Source organism: Bos mutus, chromosome 12 (genome assembly GCF_027580195.1).
Source record: "Bos mutus isolate GX-2022 chromosome 12, NWIPB_WYAK_1.1, whole genome shotgun sequence".
Taxonomy (NCBI): domain Eukaryota; kingdom Metazoa; phylum Chordata; class Mammalia; order Artiodactyla; family Bovidae; genus Bos; species Bos mutus.
Window position 1 is genome coordinate 70,648,728 of NC_091628.1, and position 7,365 is coordinate 70,656,092.

A 7,365-nucleotide genomic window follows, 5' to 3' on the forward strand; every position below is an offset into this window, starting at 1 on the left:
CAGGATTGGCCCCCGCTCGGTGAGGGGCCGCCCCAGTGTGCCCGCAAGGCGGGTGGGGGCAGAGCAGGGGTCCCTGCCTCCGGGGATCGTGTGGACACAGTCACTGCTCCCCTGCAGCCCTGTGGATGAGGGTCTTGTCCATAGCTGGGCCGTAAGGATGGACTCCTGCGGGGGGCACCTCCTCCTGTGAGGAACTCCGGATCTCACTGAGGCGCATGGAGGCGGGTCATCTGACACTCCCGTTCTGAGAGGGGCCGGGACGGGCAGGGCTGGGCGATGCGTGAGGGTGGCTTGAGGATTCAAGAGTGGCTCCAACGTCGTATAGAATGAGAGCCCGTTAAATAGGGTGTGTGTGTGTGCACGTGTACACGCATGTACAGATGTGTAGGGTATATGTGCATTGTACATGTGTGTGCATGATACCTGCTGTTCTATTCCCTACACGGGTTACAAAGTCTGGAAGGAAATACGCTCCAAAGTCTAGCCCATCGGGGCTTCTGGGAAGTCGGAGCAGGAGGGGTTGGAGAAGACACAGGACCAGAGCCCACAGGGGGCAGGGTCTCAGCCCTGCAGGCAGGGAGGTGGTCTCGGGGCCACCAGAAGCTCTAGCAGAGGTGTCGCTCCCCCGGGACTGCGAGTCTGTGCTCCCCCAAACCCCCAAGCCGCACCCCAGCCTCACAACAAACCGAACAACCAAGCGTTCTCCAGCCCCGAAAACCTCCTGCAAAGGTGGGCGGCCAAGAGAGCAGTTTCCTTCTCCGGGATCTGTGGGCAGAACGTCCACCTCCGGGAACTTGCCGGGAATCTGGGAGGAAGACCCCAGCACAGGCCTTGAGACACACAGGAGAAGTGAAACTCCTGTCTTCTCCGTGAGAGGAAGTGGCATTGTGCGGACCGGCTCCGGGGGGACGTTCCCCACAAGGGGACCCTCCTCCACATCCGCACTTCAGAGACGGGTGCAACCCCAAGAAGGCATCGGAATGCAAACCTGCCCAGAGGCTTCAGAGAGTCTCCCAGCATCTCAGAGAGGGAGGGACACGCCCTGTCTGTGCTGGGGAAATTTTATTTATTAAATTTATCTTACTGGAGTGAAGCCGATCACAGTGTTAATTTCTGCTGTGCAGTAAGGGGATTCAGTTACACACACATTCTTTTTCACGCTCTTTCCCATGATGATTTATCCCAGGATGCTGAATACAGCTCCCTGAGCTGTGTGGTAGGCCCCTGTGGCTCACCCACTCTGCTTATAATAGTTTGCACCTGCTAACCCCAGCGTCCAGTCCTCCCCTCCCCGCAGAGGAAACTCTTCCAGTAAAACGTATGGTCCAGACTTGCTTTCGCCATTCCGGCCATCACCATGTCCCGGATGAGACCCAGTGGCTAATGACCACTCACAGCGGCCCCGCAGGACCTGCTCTTGTGTTTGCCTGAAATCCTGGTGTGACGCTGGCTCCGGCAGCTGTGTGTCTCTTAAAGTGAACGCTCTAGGGATCAGGCTCCTGGCGTGGGGCGCTGACACGCACCAGGACATCCCACGGCCTCAGGGTGCCCACACCTGACCAGCTCCTGACCTGGGACGTCCCGAGGCCCTCACCCTGAGACCCGAGTGGAGAGCAAAGTGGGACCTGGGTTCGAGCTGCTGCCACAGTGCAGACGGCAGAGGCTGCGCCCAGACCGTCAGGACAGAGCTCAAGACTGTCCTTCCTGGAAGAACAGCCCTCAGAGAAACCCTCAAGGCAGAAAGATCACCTTTCCTCTCGGCCAGAGGGAACCAGGTCACAGTTCCAGAGGCTTTTGGGACAGGGCTGCCAGCCGGGACACCGGTCACACCTGCATGCAGACACGTGAGAGCACGCGTGAGCTGGCGTGAACGTCAGCAGGCCCCACACTCGGTGACAAGCACGCCAGCCCCGTCCCAGGTGTATGCGCATTGGGTTTCTCCGAATGCCGTGCATCTGGGGTATTTTCTCTTTATATTACTGCTCTGAAATCCCAAAGTTGAGAGCCTTGCCATTTTTCAAGAGCAGAAATATTTTTGAACGTGACCATGTTTGGAGATGGGGCCTATAAAGCAGGGATTAAGGTCAGATGAGATCACTAGGGTGGCCCTAATCCCATTTGACCTGTGTCCTCGTGAGAGGGGATCAGGACACAGACGTGCCTAGGGGCCCACCACGCGGGCACACGGGAGGCGGCCGGGTATGGACCAGACAAGAGGTCTGCCTCCACTGCGGCCGTGGGCCCGGCCTCCAGGGTGGGGAGAAATGAGCTCCTGTTGTTTAAGCCACTGGTCAGTGGGGCTTCTGTGATGGAAGGAAGATGAGGAGGACGGGGCAGGGACGCCTGCCCAGCCTGAAGATGGGTCTGCCAGTTCCCCAGCACCTTCCAGAGGGCCTCCCAAAGCTGCTCCCTCTCACCTCCTGGGGGGGCCTCCTGAACCTGCTCCCTCTCCTAGCCGTCGCATCTGCTACAAAAGCTCCCTGTGGTCCCTGCGTGTCCAGGGGCTTCACGACACGGTCCTTCAAGATGCTCGTTGTATCTGACAAAGATGTGTCTTATTTAAAAGCAACACTCTTAGAAACTCATCTCCTGAAGCAAACCTCGAGCTCAGGACAGAGCCCAGAGCCTCAAAACGCCATCTGTAGTCAGAGAGGGAGGAGGCAGAACAGACAGCAGCGGGTGACCAGACAGGACGCCCGCAAGGGCCTCAGCTTTACAGTCACTGCCCCCCACCCTGCCCTGCCCCCCACCCCTTCCCCCACGCACCCCCCAGCCCCTCCCCTCCAGCGCCTGCGTAATTACCCAGCAGGGCAGGAGCACTTTGGACCTGTCAGCTCCCTAGACCTGTTTTTCTTCTTCAAAGGACAGGGATAGGACTTCCTGCCTGGCTTGTGGGCCCCCGGGGGCGGGGTGGCGGGGGTGCGGTGGCCTCAGCTCTGACCAAGCAGCTTGGGCACTGGCTCAGCCTGAGGTTTTCTCCCCTTTTCTCCCCATCTTTCCGCGCACGAGCTGGCACAGCCGGGCCAGCGGTTGCTGTTCAGTAGCTCGGTCATGGGCACCGGCACCAGCTCGGCCCGAGGCTTTCTCCCCCATCCCGTGCACGAGCTGGCACGGCCGAGCCAGCGGCTGTTGTCCAGTAGCTCAGTCGCGTTCGACTCCTTTGCGACCCCACGGACTGTAGCCGGCCCAGCCCCTCTGTGCACGGTCCCCACCTACAGGGCGAGCTTCCAGGACCTGAATCCCACCCTTGCAGCCCTGGGGAGGGTGCTTTGCCCTGAAAAGAGGCCACTCAGGGAGACCGCGTGGCCTGCTGTGCCTGGGACAGTCCAGTGCCCCTGTGGTCCTGCAGCGGGAGGCTGATGGCCCAGCCCCTGGGGGAAGCAATTGGAGGTTCCTTTCCCTGTTGAACAAACTCCAAGACGGGAACAGCAGGACAATTAAGGGAGGAGGCTGGGCCCTGCCAGACCACCTGTCTGATTCCTGAAGTCAGGAGACCTCCCGGACCAGACGTGTGCAGAAAGACTCCCTGGAGACCAAAGGGGGGTCATGTCAAGGGGTGTTCTACCCAGACGCCTCTGCGGTAAAACTACCTTGTCTAAGAGATGTGGGCGCATGTGGAAGGATCCTGAGACAGACCAAGTGTGGACTGTGAACCAGGCAAATCAAAATGACTGGCCACAGGAAACCCGGAAGAAAGGTCCCGTGACAGTAATTCAGATCACGACGAAGGCCCACTCAGTGCCTCTGAGTGCCTCCCTGAGTCCCCCACGTGTCTCTCCACGCGTACTGGACTCTTTTTCCTCTTAACAAACATTTTACTTACTTAACTGCTTTCCGTCTTTGTGGGAATTGTTTTTGCAAAGCCGAAGGGCCAGGGCCTTGTCACTGACCCTGGGGCTAGTGGTTAGGATCTGGTGCTCACTGCTGGGACCCAGCCTCAGTCTCTGGCTGGAAACTCAAGCTTTGCTCCAAGCTGCCGCAGGCTGAGGCCCCTGAGATCAGTCACCCCAGACCTCACGCGCAGGAATGAGGAAAGGGTGGAGGGGACGTGGAGATGACACGCCCTGAAGTCCAGGCTCCCAGGCTGTTGCTACGTGGAGACGGGGTGTCTGGCGGGGTCACTGTAAGCCTTGAGGCTGCCTCACATGGGTCTTTTCTACGCCCACCACCCAGTCCCTAATCGTGTATCTGTGACCCTGCCGGGGACCCACATAAGCACCTCTGAGGACCCTCTGAGCACATCTGTCCCGCTGTCCCCACAGGCCTGGCCCCGGAACAATCCTCTGCTGCCCCAGCGGCTGGGACACGAAGTCTCCTCTTTACTTTTCCAAGCCAATACGGAAATATTCAAACTGACATGAAAAGACCCCTCTTCAGTGATTCTGCCTGTGATCCCAGCCACGGTTTCCTTTTCTCTCTTGCTGGAGTCTATTTAAAGCCAACTCCAAATATCATATCATTTCACCCAGAACTATTCTTCAGCCAAAAATAAAGAAAACTTCGTACTTTGTCGGAAAGGGTGTGAGCAGCGTGCTGCGACGCTTCCCGTGGGCGGTCAAGGCGCCGGCGGCTGGCCCACCCGACCTGTGGGGACCCTCCACCGTCCCCGGGGCTTCACAGTGATCAGTGGTGCTGCCTGAACACCCCATCAGTCCTGGGGGTACAGGCACCCCTGGAACTAAAGTGCTCAGACAGCACATCTTATCCAAACGACAGCAGCTCCTGCAATCAGACAACAAGAACTGGGAGTCCCGCAGGAAGACGGGGGCCTGGGGTGATGTGTGCACACCCGGGTGGGGGCCCTCGGGCCTCTTGCTGAGCCTCTGCCGAGGAGCCGGGGCTCGGGCCAGTGGTTCTCACGTGGGGCCTGCAACCTCAGCGCTGCAAAGCTGGCTTCTCACACAGCCTGGCCGTGGGACGCCGGGGGCCCTGTGGGCATGCGTCGGCTTGGGGGGCCGTGCGGGCACACCCCTGCCCTGGTCGCAACCACCTCCCTGGCTGCAGACGTGACCTGCCCTTGCGGACAATCATCGGCTTTGAAGGAAGGGTGTCTGGCCAGCGAGGGTACCCAGGACACTCAGGGCAGCGGGCATTTGGAGTTTGGTGGAGGGGCACCAAGGACATGGGTCTGGCTGCCTCTTGCTCCTAAGGAGGGGGCTCGGGCAGGTGCTGGCGGCGGGGCTGGCAGCCCTCGAAGGGCCCTCTGGCCATGACCACTGGCTGCCTGCGGAAGGGTCCTTCCTCGCTGTATCTCTCCCGCCACGCTTCCTGGACGGGCCTCCTCTTGTCTAACGCTCACCCACGTCTCATCTGGCCCCAGCTGCCCCCGGTCGGGGTACTATCACATTCAAGTCCAAGAGCATGTGTCCGTGGTCTGCGTTTCCTGTGGGGCTGGGATCAGGCCGGCGCGAGGATGTGGCGAGACACAGCGGCTGGAACCCACCAGAGATGGCAGGCGTCAGGAGGAGAGGCCGCGGGAGCCTGCACCACCAAGGCTGCGGGGGCGCCTGGGTCCGGGGCAGGGGGCACGTGCCAGACATGCTCTTGGAGACGGGGAGGAGGAACATGTGGGCCCCACAGAAAGGACGGGAGAGGGTGCAGGGAGCCACCTACCCCGGCCGGAAGCTGCCCCGTCCAGGGGCACAGGGGCTGCGATGGGCGGAAAGAGGAGCTTGGGGGCACCGGTGGGGGGTGGGCTGCATGCCCGATGATTTCTAAGACCAGGACGGGTCGATGCCAGGCCCCGTGCTGGGGGAAGGGCAGTCACCATGCCTGTGGACCGGAGTCTGCAGGAGGCACCTGGGGCGAAGGCCGAGGAGGGGTCTTGAAAGGGTTCTTTCAAAAGCAAGGCCAACTAGGCTGAGGGCCTGGAGAACTTCCTCAGAAGCAGCGAATGGGGGGCCTCTGTGGGCATGTTTCCCAAATTACTTTCCAGGCTCCTTGCTCAGCCCTCTGACGGGATGCTCCGGAAAAACCAAAGCTAAGGGCCGGGCAAGTTCACAACAGCCCAGCAGGCACTCGCCACCGGAAACGACATCAGAGTCCCAGGGAGACACTGTCCCCAAGGGGCCGGGCCTGGTGGAGTGGGCCGTGCAGCCTGTGGGTCCACAGTGTCAGTAGGGTGGTGCCTTTCCAACGCGCCTGACTTCTGCTGTTCTGAGCCCAGTTCTTAAAAAGAACTCTTGGGATGCCGGGGAGACTACAAAAGTCCCTTAAATCTTAAAGGACCTTAAAACCCTCTTATCTCACCACGTTTCCAAAGTAAAACTCAAAATGCAGTTTGTGCACATTCTCGTGGCCTCCCAATACAAGAAGCGGTTTTCAGGCCATCCAAGGAAACACCAGGACGCCGCGGGGCCTGGGCCAGGGCTGCCCTGCGGGCACAGTGGGCACACGGCGTGGTGACCACCGTGTTGGTGTCTGCAGGCCGGTCCCTCGGAGTAAAAGGTGCGCAGGCCAGGCGGCAAGTCTGTTCCCTCCAGCCATGACTCACGCTCCCCAGATCCTGCGCATCTGTGGGGAGAGGCCTGGGGGGCGCCTCTGCCTCCTCTGGGACCGGAGGGGACGCGGGCACCGTCAGCCCTGGTCGCCCCAGACGGCCACCGGGCAGGGCATGCCCACCCTCCCGTGTACCCAGCCGCCGGCTCAGGGCGGGGGTGGGGGGCCGGCTAGGGCAGCGCCTGCACCCCTCCTTCCGAGCCTGGTTTGGGGCGGTGGGAGGCAGGGACAGGCTGATTCCGCCGGGGTGGGGGAGGGGACAGTGGCGCTCATTAAGATCTACTTATTTGCGTGTTATTTTCAGAAGGAAAGTGTAGGCTGAAAGAGAGCAAGTTAAAAATAAGACAATCGTTTTCTGTAAAAAGAACATTAGACCAGCGGTCACAGGTCAGGACGCCGGCCTTTGGACCCGCGGGGCACGGAGGCCTGGACGGCTGTCAGAAGAATCTAAGCTGGACTCACCTCCTCCCACCTTGGCTGCGGCAGAGAGGCCCCGGGGTGCGGGGTGCGGGGCGGCGGGACCCGACGCGCCGGCCGGGCCGTCAGCCTCGCGGGGCCCAGGTCCCTCTCCCCGCCGGGGACCATCCCCGCGCCCCTCCCCCTCCCTCCCCGCCGGGGGCCCATCCCTCCTCCCGCGCCCCCTCCCCCCGCCCGGGGCCCCCATCCCCCTCCCTCCCCGCCCCGGGGGCCGGGGCCCGGCTCGGCCGCGCCCCTCCCAGGCTCCGGGCTCCGGGCTCCGGGCTCCGCGCGCAGGAGCAGGTGCAGCCCCTCCCGCCCCCTGCCTCCGGGCCGCGCCCCGCCCTCCGGGTCCCCAGACGTTCCCACCCCTCCCCTCCCCCGCCCTCCTTCCCCGCCCCCAGCCCCGCC